The sequence below is a fragment of the Podarcis melisellensis genome (assembly GCF_964234715.1).
Source record: "Podarcis melisellensis genome assembly, chromosome: 1".
Taxonomy (NCBI): Eukaryota; Metazoa; Chordata; class Lepidosauria; order Squamata; family Lacertidae; genus Podarcis; species Podarcis melisellensis.
Genome location: NC_138528.1, coordinates 20765498 through 20792047, shown reverse-complemented (window position 1 = coordinate 20792047; position 26550 = coordinate 20765498). Strand labels below are relative to the sequence as shown.

The window sequence follows — 26550 nt, the reverse complement described above, 5'->3', positions numbered from 1 at the left end:
GCCAGGGGCCAAGCATGGCTGGAGGCCGTGTGCCTTTTTCTCGAGGAAGCTGAGCAAGTCGGAGCAAAATTATACGGTGTATGACTGCGAACTGCTTGCGATCTATGCGGCGTTTCGCCGATGGAGATATCTGTTAATAGGGGCGCAGCACAAGATCCAGGTTTGTACTGACCACAAGAACCTGGAATACTGGAGGACCGTGCAAGTACTTAACCATAGACAGATTCGATGGGCACAGGAGTTCTCCAAGTTTTCCTTCGAGATCCGATATGTGCCGGGAGAGGTAAACGTAAGAGCAGATGCTCTCTCCAGGAAACCGGAGTACATGGAAGGAGAGGGACTGCTGGAGATCTGGCACGTGTTTCCTGAGAACCGATGGGTGTGTGGGGGAGGGTTGGTTGGGAAACGAGAACTGGCTGGGCTTACTAGAAACTAGGTACTCAAACAACTCCACAACAACCCAACAGCTGGGCACTTTGGATAGCACAAAACCATGCTGCTCGTCACCAGGCAGTTCTGGTGGCCAAAGGTGAGGGAAGACATACGGAAATATGTACGGGGGTGCGACCACTGCAAGAGGGCAAAGGGGGAGAGGGCTGCCCCCACAGGGTTACAGGAACCCTTACCCATGCCAGGAAGACTCTGGGAGGTGGTGTCCATTGATTTTATGACAGATTTGCCCAAGTCAAGGGGGAAGACAGCAGTCATGGTAGTAGTCAATCTACTGACGAAGATGTGCCATTTCATAGCTTGCTCACATGCGGTGACGGCAGAGGAGAAAGCCAGGTTGTTTGTGGATCACATCTTCAGGCCTCATGGGGCTCCCTCGAGGGTCTTCTCGGATCGCGGGAAACAATTTACTTCCCGGTTCTGGAGGAAGCTCATGAGCTTGCTGCAGGTCGAGGTGGGCTTCTCGACGGCGAGACACCCAGAAACCAACGGACAAGCAGAAAGAGCGAACAGTATACTCCAGCAATATCTATGCTGCTACATCAGCGAGAGACAGAACGATTGGGTAGAGAAACTAGCGCTGCCTGAATTTGCGTACAATAACGCTGAACATGTGTCCACAGGAATGAGCCCATTCATGGCCAATTATGGGTGTCACCCCAGGGCCTTCCCAGGGAGGGGGGAGGGAGGATGGAGTGTACCTGCGGCAGAGCAGTTTGTAGAAGAAATGGAGGCCTTGCACCAGCAACTCAAGATGAACTTGGAGCAGGCCAAGGAAGTTTACAAGAGGCAGGCGGACAAGCACCGTCGGGAGGGGGAGGCCATACGGGTGGGAGACCGGGTGTGGTTGTCAACCCAGGGGTTACCCCTAAAGGGAGGGTGCAAGAAGTTGCAGCCGAGGCGGCTGGGACCTTTTGAGGAAACACAGCAGGTGAACCCTGTGGCATTCAACCTCAAGTTGCCTGACAGCATGAAGATACATCCGGTGTTCCATAGATCCCTACTCTCACCGTACAGGGAGGGGCGGGAATTTCCGGGGCGAGAGGAAATTCCCGCGGGTAGAGGAGAGGGAACACCACAACCAAGCCATGGAAATACTGGATTCAAGGTGGCGAGGTCGCCAGGTGGAGTACTCGGTAGCTTGGGAGGGAGAACCCAGGTCAGAAAACACGTGGGTCCCCGCTGAGGTGATCAATGACGGGTATCTGGTGGAAGAATTCCACAGCCTGTTCCCAGATAAACCAAAACTGCTAGCGAGATTCTGGGAGGAAGAATTTGGAACCACAGACAACGAAGAGGACTTCGTGGGTTTTCCTGCCTCCGAAGAGGAGGGAGGGGAGGTGTCAGAGGGAGAAGAATCAGACTGGGAGGCCCACCCCGTGGGAAGAGATCGGAGCGGGTGGGAAGCGGGTTTTGAATCCTCAGGGGAGGGCAACAGCTCCTTCAGGGGATTCCCCGCATCGTCGGCCGAGGAAAGGGATGAGGTTGAATCGGAAAGTCGGGCCGGGGGTGGAGGGGGTCCTGGGGGGGAGGTGGATGTCAGGGAACTGCCATCGGAGCCAGAGGCGGAGGGAAGGCTCCAGAGGGATGCCGGAGAGGGTCCCAGTAGGGAGTGAGGCAGCCCATCTGCTGGGGAAGGAAATCAGCGTAACACCAGTGGAGAAGGGGAGCAGATGGGGGAATCGGAGAGGAGGCTCCAGGACTCCTTGCCGGAGACAAGTGGGGAGAGCATGGGTCCTCCGCTGCCCATGCCCTCCCTGCGCAGAAGACTTCCGCGCAGGGAGAGTAGGAGGAGACTTGGCGTCAAAGAACTTCTTTGCTGGAAGAAGTTCAAGAAACGCCCACTGACTGATTCTGCCTGCGATTGAGATAGCCACGGGTGAGAGGCTGTCCAGACAGAAATGGTTCACCCAGGTAACCTAGCCAAGAGTGGCGACAACTTACGCACGAGCAACCCCTAGAACCATTACAGGCATGCATATTTGTGATATGATAAGGTTAAAGCACATAAAGCGTTTAAAAACCATATTGTCAGAAAAGCACTGTTTAATGTTTGGACAAGATATAAGGACCTGCTTGAAAATAAAACCCCAAGGTGGCTGTCACCAATGGAAGCAAAGGCTCAGAAAAAGCTCAATATGGAGGCCAAATGGCCGAAATATTGGGAAATTTTGGAACAAGAGGGAGACAGATTAAAACTGCTGAGTTTTGAAAAATTAAAAAATAGAGTGCAAGATTGGCTTCATTATTATCAGATAATGGAGGCATATAACTTGGACAAAAAATAGGCTTCCAGGTGGAAAAATCAAAATTGGAAATAGAACTGTTAGATCCTAAAATTAAGAAGTTGTCGGGATGTATGGCTTGCTGTTGGGGTGGAATACTCAGGATGAGACAGCGGTGTCTGCTATGATTGAGTGGGCGCAAGATGTTGGACATAATATTATGATGGCTGGCTGGGAGCAGTTGTGGACTACAGGTATGGGGTTCACGGCATGTAATGCCTTAAGAGAGAATATAATGAAAATGATATACAGGTGGTACATGACACCAGTCAAGCTTGCAAAAATTTATCATTTGCCCAAATTTATCATTTGTTGGAGATGTGGGGAGACTGAAGGTGCATTCTTTCATCTTTGGTGGACATGCCCAAGGATTGAGACCTTCTGGGAGATGATCTATAATGAAATGAAGGAGGTATTTAAATATACCTTCCAGGGGAGGCTGAGGGCCTTTCTCCTGGGCGTGGTCGGCCGATTGGTTCCAAAGAGGGACGGAACTTTTTTTGTGTATGCAACAACAGCAGCGGGAGTGCTTATTGCGGAGTATTGGAGGACACGGGATCTGCCCACCCGGGAAGAATGGCAGATGGGGGGTGTCGGACTATATGGAACTGGCGGAAATGACTGGCAGAATCCGAGACCAGGGAGAAGAGTCGGTGGAAGAAGATTGGAAGAAATTTAAAGACTATTTACAGAAACATTGTAAAATTAATGAATGTTAGAATGATGTTGGAATGAATTTATGTGATTTTAGCAGACATGTTACAAAGATTTAGGAAAAAACAGACTGTTAATTGATGAAAGGAAAGAAAGGAAAGCTATATTAATATCAAGATAAATTACAGGACAAAAATTTGAAAAGAGGGAAAGGATTTGCTGAAATGGATAATCGATCTAGAATACAAAAAAGGGAGGTGTGAGGAGGTCGGGGAAATAAGCTAATGAAAGTTAAGTAATGGGAAGATTTGCTGTATTTTTCTTTGTTTTTTCTTTTTTGCTTAATGGATTTTAATTCTCTGCTTTTTCTCTTTTATATTTCTTCCCTCCCTTTTTTCTTTTTTTGTATTTTATCCTTTTTTCTTTACCTATTGGCATGTGTGGTATTGTTTTTTTGTTTAAAATGATGTTTTTTGCTTTTTCTTTTTGTACCTCTTAAAACTTTAATAAATATCTTATAAAAAAATAAAATAAAAGGAAGCTTCTGCTGATTCCTATGTGCGAGGCATATTTCAATCAGCTGTGAAGAGATGGGTACAACTTGTGAAGAATGAACCCAAATCTGCCACCTGAGCAGCTTGGCTCATCTTGGCTTACAGCTCACCCTGCAAAATGTTGTTATACAAGACTACAGTGGTGTAAATAGGGAACAAACCATATTTCTTAAAGCTGCAACAGCCTCTGCCATGTCTTCAGTTCTCCAAAGGAGCACAGATCCTGGGTGGGTGCCTGGAAACCCCCTGGAATCTTGCTACTGCTTGGTATCTATTTTGCAACAATAGATACAGAAGCAAAGATACTTCCAGGAGAGAGGGATGCAGGAGCCCCAATCCCCATATTGCGTACAGGATCCAGGAGAACCCATTGGAACCCTCACTCTAGGGGAGAGTACTCTGTGGACTTGGGACTACAGGTGTCCAGCAATGCAGGTTATGGTCAATATTTGTTAGGTTAGCCTGCTCTGTTTAGTGAAGGATAACATGACCCAACACAGATAAATAGTAGCTCACTGCAAGGAGCTTTCCTTGCTTCTTCCAAGAGACACCTCTGAATGTAAGTAACAAACTAGCCTTTCCTGATGCTGCTTTGACAGAGCTTGGCTTGGAGGGTACTACGGGGGTGGTCTGTGTGCAAGTGGAGGTGCCTGAAAAGGAGGGTAGCGGAGCAGGTATGGAAAAGGTGATGGTGAACATTTTTCATGTACGCAACAACAGCAGCAAGGATACTTCTCGCGAAGCATTGGAAAACTCAAGATTTACCCTCACTGGAAGAATGGCAGATGCAACTGATGGACTATATGCAACTAGCTGAGATGACCGGCAGAATCCGAGACCTGGGAGAGGAGACGGTAGAAGAGGATTGGAAAAATTTTAAGATTTACTTGCAAAAATATTGTAAGCTGTATGAATGTTAAGCAGGATGCTTGATTACAAACAATTTGGCACCATTAAAATAGATGAAGTGAAGTAAGAAGATAAGTCAAAATGTAAGATAACTATTTGGCTAAATTTAATTTTTTATGGAGTATAACCAAGGTTTCTAAAATTTGAGATATAACATTGAAAACTAGACAGTAAGGATGGAAGTAAGGAGATAATTTGTTGGATTAACTTTTAAAGTGGAAGGTAGGGGAGGGAGACGTGAGGAGGTCCCAAGAAGGTAAGAAAATATGTTATGTTATGTTACAACCTTGTTTGTCTGTTATATTGTAATTTAAAAATTTTAAGAATTTTTTTTTTTTAAAAAAAGGAAAAGGTGATGGTGAAAAGGGGAGTGGGTTTGAAGGAGGCTGTGGAATAGAAGCAGCTTTAGAAATGGGGAGTTGAAAAGGGTGGTTAGAATTAGCATTGGGTGTGAAGATCGAAGGAACTAAATGGGGGTCTGTGTGCAAGGGAGAGTTGCAAAAAAGGAGGGAGGTGAAGGCATGGGAATGGGAGTGATGCTAAAATTGGGGGGGAGTTACAAAGGGGCTGAAAAATAGGAGGTATGGCTTTAGAATTGGGAGGAAGGGGGAAAGACGGCTTAATAGTTGCAATGTATGGGAGGAGGAAGATCTAGGAGGTTGCCATGGGGGTGGTCTATGTGCAAGTGGAAATGACAGTAAAGGAAAAGTGAGGAGGAGGCATGGAAATGGGGGCAAAGGTGGAAATGGAAGTGCAAATGGGGAATAGAAGAGAAAAGCAGCTTCAGAAATGGAGTTAGGAAATTATGACATAGAATCATAGAATTGGAAGGGACCAACGGGTCATCTAACCCAACCCCCTGCAATGCAGGAATCACAGCTGAATAAGCCCTGACAGATGGCCACCCAACCTCTGTTTAAAAACCCCCAGTGAAGGAGATTTCTCCCACTTTTTCTTTTTTTGAAAAGTTTTTATTATTAAAATAATTCAGCATTAATACACACATATTACGAATATACAAGCATACAAACATACATTTCATACAATCCTTAAAAATGTTCAAACATACCTGCACTCAATCCCACAGATATTTCCTTTTCCCATCACCTTCCCTCACCCCTCACCCCACCTTTGTGTTAGACTTCCAATCTACTCAATTGCAATTTCTTTCCACTTCTATTACTTTCTTTCACACACCTTTAACCCAATTTTCTGCTACTTTTTCTATTACACATTGCTATCCATCTTATTTAGTGTTTCAGTATTTAAAAAGGAACTTGTTTATTCTAATAGGAGTTCTGATATTTCAATATGGTTTTGCAAGTATCCTTTAAACACCTTCCAGTCCCTGTCTATCTTCTCTTTTGAGATCCTTCCAATTTCTCCCATTGTTTTGGATATATTGTAATACTCCAATAATTTGGCAAGCCACTCTGTTTTTGTCAGTATAAAACCACCTTTCCAATTTTTCGCAATCAATAGCCTTGCAGCTACTGTTGTGTATAAATATAATGTCTTGTCTTCTTCTCTTAGACTTCCTAGTACTATTCCCAATAGAAAACCTTCTGGTGTTTTCCTAAATGAATATCTGAACATTTTTTTTCATTTCATTATATATTGTTTCCCAAAATTGTTTGATGTTTAAACAATTCCATCGTATATGCATCATAGTACCTTTTCCAGTGTTGCATCGCCAGCAGACATCGCTACAATTTTTATTCAATTTTGCTATTCTTTCAGGTGTTAAATACCATCTATGTTGTATTTTGAGGTAATTTTCTTTCAATATATAACACATAGTGAATTTCATATCTTCTTTCCACAATTTTTCCCATTGTTCAAATATAATATTTTCCCCAATATCTTGCGTCCATTTAATCATGGATGCTTTAACCAGTTCATCCTTTGTTTCCCACTCTAAAATCAGATTATACAATTTAGATATTTTTTTATTTTTCTTGTATTAAGTATTTATCGAATTTTGATATTTCTTTTTCGAATCCTAACTTCTCATCTTTCGCTAATCTATACTTAATTTGAATATATTGGATCCAGTCACTAACACGAGCTTTAATTTCTGTATAATCCTTTAATTTCAATCCTCTGTTTTCTTCCTTTAATACAATTTTATAAGTAGCCCAATTTTCTTTCATATTTAATTTTTTCACTGCGACAATTTCTGCCAGCGATGCCCACCAAGGAGTTTTCAGTTCTTTATATTTCTCCCATATTTTTTATATATATACTTTCTGACTATATGCCCTAGGAAGCCTTTATGTACTTCGACTTTCTCATCTATTAGATAGGCATGCCATCTAAATCTCGTCTCTACTCCCTCTAAATCCAATATATCCGAGTCATCTAATTTGATCCATTCTTTTAGCCAGGTCAGACCCACCACATCATGATATAACTCCATGTCAGGGAGGCCAAATCCTCCTCTCTCCTTCTTGTCTATCATTATTTTGTGTTTTATTCTTGGTTTTTTCCCTGACCACACAAATTTGGCCAAATCTCTTTTCCAATTATTAAAACATTTATCTCCTCCTAGTATTGGGATAATTTGAAATAAAAACATCATCCTTGGTATATGTTCATCTTATTACCAATATTTTCCCTAGTAAGGAAAGATTTAATTTCCCCCATACTTGCAAATCATTTTTTTATTTCATTTCATGTTTTCCCATAGTTCTCATTACTTAAATCCATAGTATTTGTTGTTAAATTTATTCCAAGATACCTTATTTTCTTTTTAATTTTCAATCCTGTAATTTATTGTAATTTCACTTTATCTTTTTCTTCCATATTTTTCACTAATATTTTGGTTTTCCCATTGTTTAATTTGAATCCTGCTAATCTGCCATATTCGTTTATACATTCCAATATTCTAGGTGTGCATTGTAGGGGATATTTTGTTGTGATCATAACATCATCTGCAAAGGCTCTTAACTTATATCTTTTTTCACCAACTGCTATTCCTCTTATTTGGTTGTCCTGCCTTATTTTCTTTAGAACCTCTAATACTATTATAAACAACATTGGGGATAGGGGGCAGCCTTGTCTTGTACCTTTAAATGTATTGATTTCTTCTCCAAACTCTCCATTAATAATAATTTTTGCTTGGTTATATATTGCATTCATACCTTTTTGGAATTTTTCGCCTAGACACAATTCTTTTAATAGTTTTTTTCATGAATTCCCATGAGATTTTATCGAAAGCCTTCTCCGCATTAATTGAAATTAGGGCTGCTTGTTTATCTCTTCTTACTTGTAGATATCCCATTATGTCTATTATATTTCTAATATTATTCTTTATTTGTCTTCCTTCCACAAATCCGGCCTGATTTTTATGTACTATTTTTGCTATTCTTTTTTTCAACCTTTTAGCCAATAGTCCTGCATAAATTTTATAATCCGAATTTAACAACGAAATGGGTCTATAATTTGAGACAGATTCCAAGTCCGTACCTTGTTTTGGCAGGAGCGTTATATACGCTTGGGTCCAAGAGTTTGGAATATCCCCCTTCTCTATCGCTTCCTCTATTACTTCTTTTAGTGGGTCGATTAATTCGTTTAACATATCTTTATAGTATTCTCCTGGTATGCCATTTGGACCTGGGGATTTACCTATTTTTAATTTTTGAATTGATTCCTTAATTTCTACAGTTGATATTGGTTAATTTAATAATTTATGGTCATTTTCTGCTTTCTCTATTAATTTATTTTTCTTTATATATTCCTCTATTTCTTCTATTGACACTTCATCTTTCTGATATAATTTTTTATAATATTTTTCTAATTCTTTTTTAATTTCTGTAATATCCCTTATTGTCCTCTTTTCTACTTTTATCTTATCTTTAATTTTTCATTTCTTTGTTTCTTTAATTGCCAGGCAAGGATCTTGCCTGGTTTATTTGCCCATTCAAAATTTTTATATTCCCAAATTTTGATTTGTTGTTCTACCTCCTGTTCTATAATTTTATTGTATTCTACTCTCAGTAATTTAATTTCTTGATTTAATCTCTCTTTATTTTTGCTTGCATAGTGTTGCGTTTGCAAAGTAAAGGAAGGATTGAACTCTGATTAATAAGAATACCCACAGAGGCTTGAACCAGCAAGACTCTGGGAAGGGTGCTTATAATCGTGTCTCTCTGGGACTTCCGGTGGCGGCGCGAAGGGTAATGGCTGCCCTTTCCTAACCGGGAAGGGAACTCCGCTCGAGATCGGGTCGTCCGCTACGGCGAAGCGGAGACCCACACCGGAAAACTGCAGGCGGCAGAAGCCTGCAGCCTCGGGACCCGGCGGGCACCAGAAGCTGTCCCCGAAACGTGGAAGGAACCCCGTAAGGGGCTCCGGACCGTCAAGGAGGCAGCGGTGCTGAGGGTCGTTCCGCGATCGGCGGAGAGAAGCCGCGAAGCCGTTGCCGGTGAGCGCCGACCTTTCTTCCTGGATTTGGCTCTTAAACTAAGCAACCCGTGAGTAAAAGAGACTTTTAATCGATTGGAGACCAATTCGAGACCAAAGTAGTTGTATTTGGCTGAAAGCGGAGGACGAAAAAGAAAAAGGAAGTCCGTCTTCCGCCGCCATTGAACTTGAACGCAAAGAGCTGGAGGAGTGAAGGCTGTGAGTAACCTTGTTTTCTATGATTGGATCTGGGCATTCATTGAGCTGTATTTAAAGACAGAAAAGGAGCTTAAGCATTGGACTCACATGCTAGCATGGACTTTGAAATCTCTTTCTGCTAAAGTTATAATTTTAAAGAGAGAAACCAGGTCTGGAACTGCCTGATAACAGTAACAATCAGTTTGCAGACCCAAGCAGTTTGATACAATAACTGGGAAAATCTGAGAGGTATGAACTTTGCTACTTTTTAACATCAATTGAAGTACCAGCAAGCACTGTTTTGAGACATTGTGATTATATATTACCAACTCTGCTAAAAACTTAATTGGAAGGTTTTTGGACTTTAACTTTTATTTTTGAGTAATCCTTCTGAGAAGACATTTTAGGCTCCCCCTAGAGGTTTTTGGACTGAACGGCAGTGACTTTATTTTACTTTCTATTTCTTGGCCTGCTGGCTGAGTGCTGCACCTGGCTTGTCTCTTTCTCATGGGAACAGTCAGTTTGACCTTGACTATTAGATAAGTTTGGAATGAGTGGCGCAAAGAAAAAGGAGATTAAGGAGACTAAGGAAAAAGAACAAAGACCAAGAACGAGACAAACAACTTTAGCCTCAACTTTACAGCAACGTAGATCGTCTGTGCCTATTTTACTCTCTGAAGAAGAAGCTGCCTCCTTGCCACAGGCAGGGGGAGGAGAGACAGAGGATTTACAACTGGAGGATATGGCCTCAGGATCAGCTTCTTCTATTTTAGAAAAAATCTATGAAAAATTGGAATCTTTGGACAAGAGAGTGGAATCTTTGGACAAGAAGGCCGACGAGCAAACTGCGAAAATAGACCAGAACACAGAATGCCTAAATAGAATAACTGGGCAGGTGGCACAGAACACTCAATTGATTGCAAAATTGGAGGAGGCTTCAGGGGAAAACAGGAAATTGGTTGAAGACACGAGCCAAAGACTTGGACAGTTGGAAAAAGAAGTAAGACCACTCAACAAACAAGTGGGTGAACATCAGACCTATCTTTCGATGATTGAATTGAAGAATAGGGAGACTAATTTAAGGATAAGATCTGTATCTGAAGTAGAGGAAGACAAACTGGCTGAGTTCCTGACCAAAATAATTTCTGTGCAGTGGAAACTTGAGGAAAAAGATTTTAAAATTATATCAGCTTTCAGGCTGGGAAGATTGATAAGAAAAGACAAACCCAGAGACTGCTTGATAACACTGAGATCAAAGGAGGAAAGGGACAAGATTCTGGGCCTACATTACAAAAACCCATTGGACATTCTGGGTAAAAGAATTGAAATTTATAAGGATATTCCTAGACAGCTGTTGGACTTGAGATCTGAATACTCGGAACTAGCAAAACTACTGAGGAGCAACTCAATCATCTTTAGGTGGGACTTCCCTCAAGGACTATCATTTACTTTTAGAGGAAGGAAGATCAAAATCAGAACATCGGAAGACAGAGATAAATTTCTGAACCAATACGGAGAAGACCTTCACAAAGGACTTGGATCATTGCCGGAGCCTGGAGCACCAAAGGAACCGGCACCCTTGGTTGACAAAGTACCACCCCCTGAAAAATAACCAGATTTATACAGGATGTCTCTGCAACTTCTGAGCTGGAACATAAATGGCTGCAACATTCCCGAGAAAAGGAAGAAAATTTTCCACATATTAAAAAAGGAACAATTGGACATTATTTGCTTGCAAGAAACACATGTGACTAGGCTCCACAGAAAAATACTTGTAAATAAAAGACTCGGCCAAGAATTTATATCTTCGGATAGAGTAAAGAAGAGAGGGGTAGTGATATATGCAAAGGAGAGCCTTTCACCCAAATTATTATTTAAAGATGAACAAGGCAGAATTTTGGCAGTTGAAATACAGCACCAAGGAGAAAAAATTTTGTTATTAGGGATTTATGCACCAAATGAAGGGAAATCGGAATTTTACAAGAAGTTGCATGAGAGCATGCTGGAATATCTGGACTTTGACAACATCATTATGATGGGAGATATGAACGGAATTGTATCAACCAACATGGATAAGTCGCAAAGTCAAAAAGTTACCAAAGATGGCAGACTACCAAAGACCTTTTTTGAAATGACAGACAACATGGACTGGATTGACATCTGGAGAACGAGGAACCCCTTGGAAAAGGAAGGAACATTCTTCTCTGAAGCCCATCTGACCTGGACAAGAATTGACCAAATATGGATTACTAGATGTCTGGCACCTAAGGTCAGAAAAGTGGAAATCTGCCCAAAGACCTGCTCCGACCATAACGCTTTGAGAATGGACCTGACACTATTACCAACCGGCTCCTTTCGATGGAAGATGAATGACAATCTATTTAGAGATCAGGAGATTATTAAGAAGGCCCAAAAAGTTTTGAAGGACTATTTCGAAATAAATTTGAACACAACGGTGGAAAAAAGAACAATTTGGGACGCGAGTAAAGCCGTGATGAGAGGGTTCTTAATACAACAGAATGCTATTAAGAAAAGGAAACAAAATGAAAAGAAAGATAAGATCTTGGAAAAAATAAAAGAGTTAGAAAAGAAGCTAAGAGGAAACCCGAAGTCGCAGCCGACTCTGAGAGAAATTAAACTCCACCTGGCACAATATTCTAGACTGATTAATCAGGAAATAGAATGGAAGATTAAGTCAATGAAACAAAAAACGTTTGAATCGGCTAATAAATGTGGGAAACTGCTGGCCTGGCAGTTGAAGAAGAGACAAAAGCTGAACACAGTTACAAATTTAGAAATTGAAGGAAAAAACATTCAGAACCCTGTGGAAATCAGGAAATCCTTTCAGAAATATTTCAAGAAATTATACACTCAAGGGCCGCAAAATGAGGCTGAGATTGAACAATTTTTGGAAAAAAATAGTCTTAAAAAACTCACACAAGAAAATAGACTATTCCTGAACAGTCAAATAACACGACAAGAAATTGAACATGCCATTCAGAATATGAAGCTGGGCAAATCTCCAGGACCAGATGGTCTTACCTCCAAGTATTATAAGACAATGAGTGACTATTTGATTCAACCCTTAATGGAGGTCAGCAATGAAATTTTGGAGGGAAAGAAGGCGCCGGAATCGTGGAAGGAAGCTTTTATCACGTTGATACCAAAATCAGAAACTGAAAAGACACAACTTAAGAACTATCGCCCCATCTCCCTTTTAAATGTGGATTATAAAATATTTGCTGATGTTTTGGCAGGAAGACTTAAAAAAGTTCTGAATGAAGTAATTCACAAGGACCAGGCTGGCTTTCTCCCAGGTAGACATATGTTTGCAAACACAAGGAACATTATTGACATTTTGGAACTTTTGCAAACAGACATAAACACTAAAGCAGTGCTGATATTTATAGACGCGGAGAAGGCCTTTGATAACATCTCTTGGAAATTTATGAAGGGAAACTTAAAAGAAATGGGAGTGGGGCGGGGTTTTGAAAATGGGATTGATGCGATATATTCAGAACAAAAAGCTAAATTGATAGTTAACAATGTGGTAACGGAAAAATTGAAAATTGAAAAAGGAACACGACAAGGCTGCCCGATTTCCCCTCTGTTATTTATCTCAGTTCTGGAGGTGCTCTTGAATATGATTAGAGGTGACCGGTTGGTGAAGGGGATTCAGGTCGGAGCGAAACAATATAAACTGAAAGCTTTCGCAGATGACCTAGTTTTGACATTGCAGGAGCCAGAATCTAGTACGAAAAGAGTTTTACAACTGATACACGACTTTGGTCAGGTTGCAGGATTTAAGCTAAATAAACAAAAAACGAAGGTGCTAGGGAAAAATATGACAGAAATAGAGTCAGAACGGTTTCAGAGAGAAACAGAATTATCACTGGTGAAAAGGGTAAAATACCTAGGGGTTAATATAACAGCCAAAAATCTGAGTCTATTTAAAGATAATTATGAAAAATGCTGGTCTGAAATTAAGAGAGACTTGGAAAGCTGGGCAAAGCTGAAGCTTTCTTTGTTAGGCCGAATTGCTGCAATTAAGATGAATGTGCTGCCAAAGATGTTGTTTTTGTTTCAAACATTGCAAATTGTGGACAAAACAGAGTGTTTCCGGAGGTGGCAGAGAGATATTTCCAAATTTGTCTGGCAGGGCAAAAAGCCCAGAATCAAGTTTAAGATATTAACAGATGCAAAGGAAAGAGGGGGCTTTGCCCTGCCAGACTTAAGGTTGTACTATGAAGCCGCAGCTTTCTGCTGGCTAAAAGATTGGCTACTTCTTGAGGACACTGATGTCTTAGATCTGGAAGGTTATAACAATGCGTTTGGTTGGCATGCATATTTGTGGTATGATAAAGTTAAGATCAATAAGGCCTTTAAGAACCATATTGTCAGAAAAGCAGTGTTTAATGTCTGGACAAAATATAAAGACTTACTGGAAAATAAAACACCAAGGTGGCTTTCACCTTTGGAAGCTAAGGCCTGAAAAGGAACCAATATGGAAGCCTACTGGCCAAAATATTGGGAACTGCTAGAAAAAGACGGAGACAATTGGAAATTGCAGAGTATGGAGAAAATGAAGGATAAAGTGCGAGACTGGTTACATTACGCTCAGATCAAGGAAATCTTTAAAAGTGACAAAAAGTTAGGATTCCAGGTGGAGAAATCGAAGTTGGAAACAGAACTGTTAGAACCTAAGACTAAGGTACTTTCAAGAATGTATAACTTGCTGTTGAAATGGAATACACAAGACGAAATGGTTAAGTCGGCTATGATAAAATGGGCACAGGACATTGGGCATAACATTATGTTTGAGGACTGGGAAAGGTTGTGGACCACTGGGTTGAATTTTACTGCATGTAATGCTTTGAAAGAAAATGTAATGAAAATGATATACAGATGGTACATGACCCCAGTTAAACTTGCCAAAATATACCATTCGTCAGATAACAAATGCTGGAAATGTAAGGAAAATGAAGGAACATTTTACCACCTCTGGTGGACCTGCCCTAGGGTGAAGGCCTTCTGGGAAATGATATATAATGAGTTGAAAAAGGTATTTAAGTATACCTTCACTAAGAAACCAGAGGCCTTCCTCCTGGGCATTGTCGACCAGAAGGTGTTAAAGAAAGATAGAACATTTTTCATGTATGCGACAACAGCAGCAAGGATACTACTTGCCAAGAATTGGAAAACTCAAGATCTACCCACACTGGAAGAATGGCAGATGCAACTGATGGACTATATGCAACTGGCGGAGATGACTGGCAGAATCCGAGACCTGGGAGAAGAAAGGATTGAAGAAGATTGGAAGAAATTTAAGACTTATCTACAAAAATATTGTGATTTAATGGAATGTTAAAAAAGATGCTTGGTTATAAATAATTGGCCATCACTAAAATAGATCAGGAAATGATGATAAGAGAGATTAAGAGAAACAAAGTTGAAGGAGAATTATTTTAATGTATTTTATTGGTACACAAGTTGGAAATAAGATGATAATTTGCTTGACAAAAATTTATTAATGATGTAAATGGGAGCGGGAGGCGGGAGGAAGTTCAAAGATGACATGAAACTTTGTTAAAGCAAAACAATACTGTTTATTATTAATGTACTTTTTTTTTCTTTAAAAATCTGAATAAATATTTATTAAAAAAAAAATAATAATAATCGTGTCTCTCTGTGCTTGTCCGTGTCAGATCTCTGCAGCCCCCAGCCTAGGTAGTTTTATTCACAAAAGAGCTTTTTACAGAGTGTTCGTAAGAACCAATCAGATTTCTTCTGAGCATTTCCACAAACCCACGTGGGGAGAAATTAAACTACTAAAACTAATTAAGCACAAATATTTCTGGGGTAAACAAAGAACAGAACTACAAAGAAGAGCATCTGGCAACCCAGGAGGTAATAAACAAGCAATACATATGATAAGAAGGATGGCCAGGAGGACAGTGACCATTATCCCCTTAATGTGATATCTGCTTCCTGGCCCTAAGATTAACATCTTACATAAAGAAACTTGCCCACTATCTTTGAGGACCCAGGACACCTGCCTGTCTAAGCAACTGCTGTGTACGTGACATGTGAGGAAGAGAGGAATGAAACAGGGATGCAGGGGTGTAGATTGATCACGAATCATATCAAAAATAGTTTAAACCCAGTCAACACAATGCTTTCCTTGCTGACACAGATGGCTTACTCTATATCTGTTATAATTCCTCATAGCAATCCCACCTGATCACTACATCTCTGGATATTCGCACTCCTACAGCATAGGCCAATTTTTCCTTCCTTTTAACTTCTTCTAAAAGGTCCCTTTTCTTTTTTTCTTTATTCTTATATGCTATTGAGTTTTGTTGTATGAAATATCCCCTAACAACTGCCTTCCCAGCATCCCACACTGTTTTTACATCTGTCCCTTTCCTCCAATTGTTTCCAATTGTTTCCTCCAATTGTTTCCTCCAATTGTTTCCAATTGTTTCATTCTCCCCCCTCTTTTCCTTTAAGAGTTAATGATACTGGATTGTGATTTGTAAGTGTTTTTGGTAATATTTCGGCACTCTCTGCTTTAATTGTCATATCCTTAGTAATCCATATACTGTCATTTCGACTATACACTTATTTTGCTGCTGAGAAATATGTGAACTCCTTTTCAACAGAATATTTATATCTCCATATATCCACTAAATCAAAAATCCTTACCATTTCCACAAAACATTTTGGCAGCTTCCCTTCATTTTCCCCTCTCTTCTGCGATCTGTCCAATTCTGGTTCCATTACTCCATTTAAATCCCCTAACACAATAATTCTCATATCTATATATTCCATTAACAATGATCTTACTTTAACATAGAATTCTGATTTTCTTTCATTTGATCCATAGTTTCCCGCTACCACAATTGGTTCCTACTCTAGTGATATTTTGACTATTACAAGCCTTCCCTCTTTATCTTCATATAACAATACTGGTTCGTATTTGCTTTTAACATACATTACAACCCCCCTCTATTTTCTTACATCAGATGCAATGAATTATTTCCCTAACTTTGGTTTTACCAATATTTTATGCTTAGTATTGACGTGGGTTTCTTGTAAACAAGCAAGGTCCTACTTCTGCCTCTCTAAGGTACGTTCTATTTTCTGCCTTTTCCTCCTATTGTTTAAACCATTTAAGTTCCAAGATAACAATTTAAATTTCATTCTTTATTAGTTAAAAAATTGTAAAGTTAGTAGAAAGAGTTTAAATTATGTGCGGTGGTAAAGGAGAAGAGTTTTGTAATAGTTATTGGTCTGATTATTTACCACTGGCGTAGTTCTTTACCCTTCCACCCTTTGCTGAGCTCTTTCTTCTTCTTCCGCCTCATCCGAAAGCTCTCCCTTTTTTCCTTCCTCACTTCTTACTTTGCTTTTCCCTCCTCCTAATTCTCCTCGGTACTTCCTCCAAAATATATCTGCTTCCTGAAATGTCTCAAATCGTCTTCTTTTTCCTTTGAAATTGAAGGAAATCCCCCCTGGGTATTCCCATCTGAAGGATATTGATTTGGCCTTTAATGCTTTTGTTAGAAATTGGAATTGCTGTCTCTTTTTTTATCAACCTGGGTAGGACTTCTCGTAAAATTATTATTACTTGTCCATCTATGGATAACTTGTTCTTACTCTTTGTTTGGAGGATCTTATCTTTCATACAAATCGATGTGAATACAATGATGCAGTCTTATTTCCTTTTAGGTTTTGTTGCTGCTGTTTGAACTTCTTCTCTGTGCCTGGATTCCCCCCCACCTCTGCCATTTTTCCTTCGGTGAGGGGTGCTGGGACTCCAAAAAGACACTGCTGAAGTTCCTTTGGCTTGAGCTTCCTTCCAAACCTTTTCAGGGGTCGTTTAGCCAAATGTTGCCCCTCACAATACGAGTGTATGCACCGACTTGCTTACTGCGATTGGAGCTCACTCATTGCAGTTGTGTTAAAAATTCTGAGGGAGTCCATTCCACTGTTGGACAGCTCTTACGTCAGAAAGTTATTCCTCACGTTTAGTCAGAAACTCCTTTTTGTGTCATTTGAATCCATTGGCTTTGGAGCAGCAGAAAAACAACGATAACAACAACATAACCAACCATGCATATAGAAAGTCAGTAGGGATATGGAGGGATTTCCAGTGTTTTGCACCCTCGGCCATATGTATGATTATCTCCCCATGGGGCAGAAGTCATGGGCATGTCAGAGGTGCAATGAGTTCCTGGTCCCCTGGGATCAAGTTCATTCCTTTGAGGCCAATGTGGCAGAATTAGAAAGTGTACGAGAAGCCAAGACAGTGGTGGAGAAGGCCTTTGGGGAGGTGGTAGCTAGGTCCCGCTCCCACAACGACAACCCCAATGATGAATTTTGAATGTGATTTGTCTTCACAGACGACTTCCAAAGGAACACAATGTCTCGCCTCTACCTGTGTTTGCTTCTTGCTGGTCTCTGTGGTTTTGCCCAGTGTTACTATACCCCTGACCAAAAAGAGGAACATGACCATGGCAGTTCTGCTCCTGCTGAAGGTGGAAGAGATCTGCCTTCTTTGAAGATAGCCAGAGGAAATGCTGACTTCGCCTTTCGATTCTACCACCACTTTGCTTCGGAGAGCACTGAGAAGAACATTTTCTTTTCCCCTCTGAGCATTTCCACTGCCTTGGCCATGGTGTCACTGGGAGCTAGAACAACCACGTTGAGTCAGCTTTTGTCAGGACTTGGCTTTAACCGGGCAGATATCACTGAACAGGAAATAAATGAGGGTTTCCATCATCTCATACATATACTGAACCGCCCCAATGCTGAACTCCACCTGAGCATTGGGAACGCCCTATTCACAGATGACCAAGTGAAACCCCTGAAGAAGTTCCTGGATGATGCCAAACAATTTTATGAGACGGATGTTCTTCCGACTAACTTCAAGAATCCTGCAGTAGCTGAAAGTCAAATCAATAGCTATACAGTATAGGGGAAAAACAAATGGGAAAATAGTTGATGCTGTCAAATGTCTTAACCGAGCGGCCCTAATGATTATTGTGAACTATATTTACATGAGAGGTAAGTCAGATGGACTTGTTTTATACAGGTTTTGCTGCTTGGATGTTCTCAGTTTAAGGTTTAAACTTTAAGCTGTGGTTCGGATTTTTTGGTGCTTTAGTATGGATTCATCATCTGTCCATTGTGTGAGAAGAATCTTCTCAGACTTCTCATCACAAAGAAATTCCTTTAATCAATCAGAAAATTGACCTCCACCATTATCAAAACAAATCAAATATATTGTGAGTACCTTTTCCTGGAAATGAGATTAAGTAATTGGGAACTAGATTAAGAACAGAGCTGCAAAGGCAGGTATCTTAGCACAGTAAGATGCCACTAAAACAGGAGCTTTTATTAAAAGCTCTGAGTATGACAATTAATATATTGAAGAATTAAATGACATGTATGCTGTTATTGTTCTTTCCACAAGCCAATTGGGAAAAACCTTTCAATTCTCTGCATACAAAAGAAGGAGACTTCTATGTGGATGAGGAAACAACGGTGAAAGTCCCTATGATGAACAAAGTCAGCTGGTTTGAGACTTACCATGATAAGATCCTGTCCTGCAAGGTTGTGAAACTCCCTTACAAGAGCAACGTTTCAGCATTATTTATTCTTCCTGACCAAGGAAAAATGAAGCAGTTGGAAAATGCTCTTAGCAAAGACGTTTTGTTAAAATGGATGAATTCAACAAAATCACAGTAAGTGCGCATGCTATAGTGGAAAGAGTGTAGTGCGTATTTGTAGGTGTAAATATATTGTTGTGAATTTGAGGGGTAGTGATAGGCTGTGTAATCACCAAGTCCCTTGTAATTCCAGAACAGGATCAATTGAGCACAGACATTGCTGAAACAGGAGTGCAAACATGTTAGGAATGTGGGCTTGGGAGAGCACATCTTTGATTAGAATTCTGTCCTGCCATATGACACCCAAAATCCTCCTGGCACATTTTTTTCCAAAGCAATACCTCACTAGCCTCTGGTTTCTCTTTCTTTTCTTTTTTTAAATAACTTTTATTAACAGGCCAATCACATCACATTGTTCAAATCACATTAGTTCCGAATTATAAAGCCAAATTTTAAATTTTTTGAAGGTACCCATATATCCAGCTCCACACGAGTCCAAAATTCTGGATAAGTCCAGGCATCACTCATTTTACTGCATTAATTAATCAGTTCTATACAGTTCAATCCGGATAGTCCTTTATTACTTTCTTTCTCATCTTGTTGTAGTCATAAATTCCTTTCTTTGCGATCTCTGATGATTCTCACAAGCAGACTGAAAGCTGATGTCTCTGTGTGGGTTTTGTTCTCTTCAAAAGCTATATCAGTCCAGGACAGCCTCTGTTCAACGCATCCATAAACAAAGTTAATCTTTGGTCTGTCCTTTATTTTTCCAGGCTAGCCAAATAAATCAAATAGATCAGGGGGCTCTGTCAGGTCAAACTTTCCATTCCGACACTCCTTCTCTTTCCAACATTCCTGATTCTCCTCCCCCGTCCTTCTTTCTCCGGCAAGCCTGTCTTGGCGAGACTCCATTTTTTAACTGCATCATAAAAATTTTCCACTTTCTCACCTGTCAGGGAACTGCCATCAGAGCTAGAGGCGGAGGCAAGGCTCCCAAGTGATGCTAGAGAGGGGCCCAGCAGGGAGAGAGGTAGCTCATCGGCTGGGGAAGGAAATCAACGTAACACCAGGGGTAAAGGGGGGCAGATGGGGGAATCAGCGAGGGGGCTCCAGGACTCCTCGCCGGAGACAAGCGGGGAGAGCACAGGTCCTCCGCTGACCACACCCACCCTGCGCAGAAGACTTCCGCGCAGGGAGAGTAGGCGGAGACTTGGCGTCAAAGAACTTCTCTGCTGGAAGAGGTTCAAGAAACGCCCACTGACGGATTCTCCCAGCGACTGAAACAGCCACGAAGTGAAGGGCTGTCCAGACAGAAAGGGTTTAACAAGGTAAACTAGCCAGGAGCGGTGGCAACTTACGCACGAGCAACCCCTAAAACCATTCCATCACCGTTCACCAATCTCCTGTTGTAATCCATCCCCACACAGTTCTTAAAATCCTGCTTATGATTCTTAAGAAACGCAATGATCTTGTTTCTTTCTGGGGTGGAGGGTTATTTTTATCACATCATATAAAGGAAAGAAAGGGTTTTTCCTCCACCCCCCCTTCATTCCAAACACACAGTCTCCCGGTGGTGACACATCGAAATATTTACTTATCCATCCGTCGCTCCCGGTCACAGAGATCCATTACTCAGTAGCTTTATCGTCGAGCTTTACTTGATATATGTGCTTCAGCTTTATTTCCAATCGTATGTTTCCAATTATAATTCAGAGCTGAAGCAACCAGCATGCACTGATTGGAATCGGCGTCAGGAAGAGCTGACTTCACCGAGGGCTCATGCCAAGTGTTCAGCACCCCCATCTCTCGGATCAGGGGGTGCATTATGAACACCGCTGGCAAGAGAGGTGTCCACCCACCTCCTGGGGGGAAGGGAAGGCTGCCTACTTCCCATAGCAGCCCCTGAAATCTGACGTATGAGTCAGAGAGATGTTATTGTCAGCCATCTTCCAACATGCCACCTGGTGGCCCCCCCCTCTGGTTCCTCTTTCAACAGGAGAATAGATCTATTCCTTCCAAGGTTTACAATCTCTGGCAACTATGCTATGAAAGGGATCTTAAGAAGAATGAATATTACGGAGGTATTCACAGATCAAGCAGACCTCTCTGGAATTACTTGGATGCCTGAGGTGAAGATTTCCAAGGTAGGCTTCTCAAAATTCAACAGGTTGATCTATATTTTCTTGCATCCTCCATTTTTCACCAGAGGTACCCTCTTGTCTGAATTATGTTCAAATGAACATAATTTGGGGTACTTGAACCACAATCCCATCTCTCATGGAGAGGAGGAGCCAAAAATATTTGCTATTCCAGCTCGGAAGATTAAGAGGCACCAAAAACCCATCTCTCCCTCTGCTATAGCCTAATGGCATGAGTGGTGCTTGATGACAGAAGAGGGGGGAGCCCCAATGGAGCTGGTCTCCCAACAGAACTGATGGAGAGACTCTTAAGCCCCAGCTCTCCCTCTTCCCTTGGCCATGCTATCTGGGGCTGATGGGATCCAAAAACATCAGGAGGGCCACAGTTTCCCCACCACTGACACATAATTTTCCAGAGCAGATGATTCGGTACCAATTGCTTTGCAAAGACTGCAGTTAGCATTGGAGGAGGAGGAGAAATCTGATATATTTGCAAGCCTTGTGCAGACAGTATCGTTTATCACATACCTGCTTTAGTATGACCTGCTCAGGCACTGTAATTTTTTTTACGATATATACGATATCTTTATTGTCATTGTGCCACACAGAACAATGAAACTGAAAATCTACTTAAAACATTCAAAAACCCCTAAAAACTCTGAAATCCCATTTTAAAATACAATATACTACAGTGCTGATGAACCATATGCTGTGTGTATTACGCAGCATAATTTTAAAGTATATTACAAAATATGTCTTTTATCCAATTATATAAACTTTTGTATTTATCTGTTTATGTGCTGGCTACTTTTGGAAACCTAGTGTTTATAATATTATAGGAGTAATAGGGTAATATTATATATGATGTATATATGAAAGAAGTGTTCGTATTTTTAGCATAATCAGCCTGGCATTGGGATCTTGCTTCTCATCAACAGTAAGGGAGAGAGACAAGAACTAGGAAAAAATAATTATGGAGAAGATTGACATCAAGATTTTCAGAAAATTCCTTCAGTCCCTTGAGGCTGACTGATACACAAATATGATGCTTAGAACTGGTTAGATGAACCAGATCAATAGGTAATCAGAGTGAGAAACGACCACATGATGTTGTTTCTTAAGACATTCAGTGGATTTGTTTGTTTTGAAGGCCTAGATTTTCTCATGATAAAACCCTGAGTCAGACACAATCTTGCACTAATTTTTGTTGTATTTCTTTGCAGGCTATTCACAAAGCTTATTTAGATGTTGACGAGAATGACACTGAACCTCCAGCTACTGCTGCCATTGAAATTGTTCCTAGATCCACTCCTTCTGTACTTCTGTTCAATCACCCCTTTCTGTTGCACGTTGTTGATGAGGAAACTGATACAGTCATCTTCCTGGGAAAAGTCACAAATATTACTGCGGCATGATTGCTCAACTTATGTTGCAGCACAGAAAACATGGAGTATCCAATATGTAGCATGATTGATAAGATGCTTTTAGGTATCAGAGTGATAACTGTGACATGTTCCCAAACTGAACAAATAAAACACTGATTGAGTTGTCTGCAAAATCACTTAGTGTTTTTCTTTCTTTTTTCACAATCTTAAAAACTATGTTGTTTATTTTAAGTGTGCTCTCTAGCATTCACTCCATGATAATTTGGGGATGTAGACAGCTGTGCCATTTGAAAGATCAGGTTAACAGTATTTTATAATGCTCTCTCATGCCTAGTTTCAATCCCAAAGCTGTCTATCTCTTCCCTGACTGTGTGGCCTCTAAATACACTTCTGGGAATGTTGAAGGAAGATGAATCCTCCCCTTCTTTCCCTGTTACAGGCTGAACTGTCTGCGACTGCATTCCCCCATCTTCAGAGTCAGACCAGTCTTTGGCACATGATTCAGACCAGCCCCTGACATTGGATGCTTTTTTGTGAACCAGACACTTTTCACATTAAAAGAAAATGCTCTTATAAGCAAGCCTGGAAGCAAGCTGTGTCGGAAATCAAGCCTATATCAGGAGTAACTGGCAACACGCCCAGGACCCGGCTTGGTCTCCTGTTGACCTCCCTGGCTGCATTCCCCAGCAAGATCCAGGCTAGGTCTCGATAGGCGATTCTTCTCAGCGTGGGAAGAACACCCCCTCCCTCCTGCTCTCCTGGCAGGGAAAAGGAGATAGACAGAAACGTTTTTACATGCTTTTATTTCTGTCTTTGCAGCATTACAGAAAACATGACTGCTCTCTGCAAGCTCCAGCAGTCGAGTGACAAAGACTGCCTGTACTTCCTGTACAAGAACAAGAGGAAGAGCTCATATTACACTCTGAGTGAATTGTCCTGTGAATTGACTGTCCTTCTGTTTCCCACGGAACAGTCCCAACATTCCATCATGTGATGTTTTCAAGCTAGCAGTTTGCAGCTGCATTGCATCCATATCATAACATACTCCCCCATATGAATCAATGTGTGCTGCGAACAAAGCTTGATCCAGAGAAGAAAACAAACAGTTGTTATACATATAACAATCCCCTGTTGTTTCAGTTCCACCCTTGGAACTACCCGCTGGTTTCACCAGTGTACCTCTCTGGTTGTCTGACTTCCAAGGAATGAGTGCATCTGCATTACCTTGGCTAGGGAATGTAGTGTTACGCTTAGCAACTCCCTGTTGTGTCTTTGTCTCTGACTTAGACACAGCTTCAATCTGTCTTGAGTTGTCAATAATAGTAACACATGCAACAGCTGAGTTAGCAAACTCTTTGGAATACCTCTTGGGTGGTACGCCCTTTGTAACTCTCTCAGACCTGCTTATGAGGTGCTGATCCTCTCTGCTCACTGGTTCAGTCTCAGGACTCTTTGGAGAACCAGTTCCAATAGTAAACAGTGGTTCATCCTTCACTTGTGAAGGTCTAGCCATTGTGTGAGATTTCCTCTCAATGACTGTGTCAACTGAGCTCTTTGAGCTATCACTGTCACTCTCAGTACCACTGTGATCAGTAAAATCATCATCATCATCTGAATTGTCCTCAGTGGGAAATGTGTGAACAATTTCCTAGCATACTAGGACTCAATTTCTTGACTTTAAGAAAGCTGACTTCATAAAACTTAGGGAAGTGCTGGGTGAGATCCCATGGACAGTAATACTAAAAGGAAAGGGAGTTCATGATGGCTGGGAGTTTGTTAAGAGGGAGATAGTAAAAGCACAACTTCAGGCAATACCAATGAGACGGAAACATGGAAGGTGCCTAAAGAAGCCAGGGTGGCTATCTAAAGAACTTTTAACTGAGTTAAGATTAAAAAAGGATGTGTACAAAAAATGGAAAAGGGGGGAAACCACCAAAGAGGAATTCAAACAAATAGCCAGCACGTGTAGACACAAAGTCAGAAAAGCTAAAGCACAGAATGAACTCAGGCTTGCTAGAGAGGTTAAAAGCAACAAAAAAGGCTTTTATGGGTATGTTCGTAGCAAAAGGAAGAACAAAGAAACAGTGGGGTCACTCAGAGGAGAAGATGGTGAAATGCAAACAGGGGACACAGAAAGGGCTGAACTCCTCAATGCCTTCTTTGCCTCAGTCTTCTCCGATAAAGAAAACAATGCCTGACCTGAAGAATTTGGAGCAGATGATTCAGCAGTGGAAACACAGCCCAGAATAACTAAGGAGATAGTACAAGAATACTTGGCTAGTTTACATGTATTCAAATCTCCAGGGCCAGATGAACTGCATCCAAGAGTATTAAAAGAACTGGCAGATGTGATCTCAGAACCACTGGCAGTCATCTTTGAGAATTCCTGGAGAACAGGCGAAGTCCCGGCAGACTGGAGGAGGGCAAATGTTGTCCCTATTTTCAAAAAGGGGAAAAGAGAGGACCCAAATAATTACCGCCCAGTCAGTCTGACATCAATGCCAGGGAAGATTCTGGAGCAGATCATTAAGCAAACAGTCTGTGAGCACCTAGAAAGGAATGCTGTGATCACCAATAGTCAGCATGGATTTCTGAAAAATAAGTCATGATAGACGAACCTGATCTCGTTTTTTGACAGAATTACAAGCCTGGTAGATGAAGGGAACGCAGTGGATGTAGCCTACCTTGATTTCAGCAAGGCATTTGACAAGGTGCCCCATGATATTCTTGTAAAGAAGCTGGTAAAATGCGGTCTTGACTATGCTACCACTCAGTGGATTTGTAACTGGCTGACTGACCGAACCCAAAGGGTGCTCATCAATGGTTCCTCTTCATCCTGGAGAAGAGTGACTAGTGGGGTGCCACGGGGTTCTGTCTTGGGCCCGGTCTTATTCAACATCTTTATCAACAACTTGGATGATGGACTCAAGGGCATCCTGATCAAATTTGCAGATGACACCAAACTGGGAGGGGTGACTAACACCCCAGAGGACAGGATCACACTTCAAAACGACCTTGACAGATTAGAGAACTGGGCCAAAACAAACAAGATGAATTTTAACAGGGAGAAATGTAAAGTATTGCACTTGGGCAAAAAAAATGAGAGGCACAAATACAAGATGGGTGACACCTGGCTTGAGAGGAGTACATGTGAAAAGGATCTAGGAGTCTTGGTTGACCACAAACTTGACATGAGCCAACAGTGTGACGCGGCAGCTAAAAAAGCCAATGCAATTCTGGGCTGCATCAATAGGAATATAGCATCTAGATCAAGGGAAGTAATAGTGCCACTGTATTCTGCTCTGGTCAGACCTCACCTGGAGTACTGTGTCCAGTTCTGGGCACCACAGTTCAAGAAGGACACTGACAAACTGGAACGATTCCAGAGGAGGGCAACCAAAATGGTCAAAGGCCTGGAAATGATGCCTTATGAGGAACGGCTAAGGGAGCTGGGCATGTTTAGCCTGGAGAAGAGGAGGTTAAGGGGTGATATGATAGCCATGTTCAAATATATAAAAGGATGTCACATAGAGGAGGGAGAAAGGTTGTTTTCTGCTGCTCTAGAGAAGTGGACACGGAGCAATGGATCCAAACTACAAGAAAGAAGATTCCACCTAAACATTAGGAAGAACTTCCTGACAGTAAGAGCTGTTCGACAGTGGAATTTGCTGCCAAGGAGCGTGGTGGAGTCTCCTTCTTTGGAGGTCTTTAAGCAGAGGCTTGACAACCATATGTCAGGAGTGCTCTGATGGTGTTTCCTGCTTGGCAGGGGGTTGGACTCGATGGCCCTTGTGGTCTCTTCCAACTCTATGATTCTATGATTCTAATTACTCTCTCCTGTTCAGGAGCACTCTCTAGAAATTTTGTGAGAATCACCTGACCAGATTCAGACAAAATTA

General features: G+C 41.3%; 1 pseudogene across 1 annotated transcript; it reads left to right on the top strand.

Moving 5' to 3' along the window:
• Window positions 1–17853: 17853 nt before the first annotated feature.
• Window positions 17854–22827, top strand: LOC309371336 (alpha-1-antiproteinase S-like; annotated as a pseudogene). Its single transcript, XR_014173452.1, has 4 exons — window positions 17854–18523; window positions 18933–19203; window positions 21125–21272; window positions 22490–22827. The product of XR_014173452.1 is annotated as an alpha-1-antiproteinase S-like (transcript).
• The last annotated feature ends 3723 nt before the right edge of the window (window positions 22828–26550 follow it).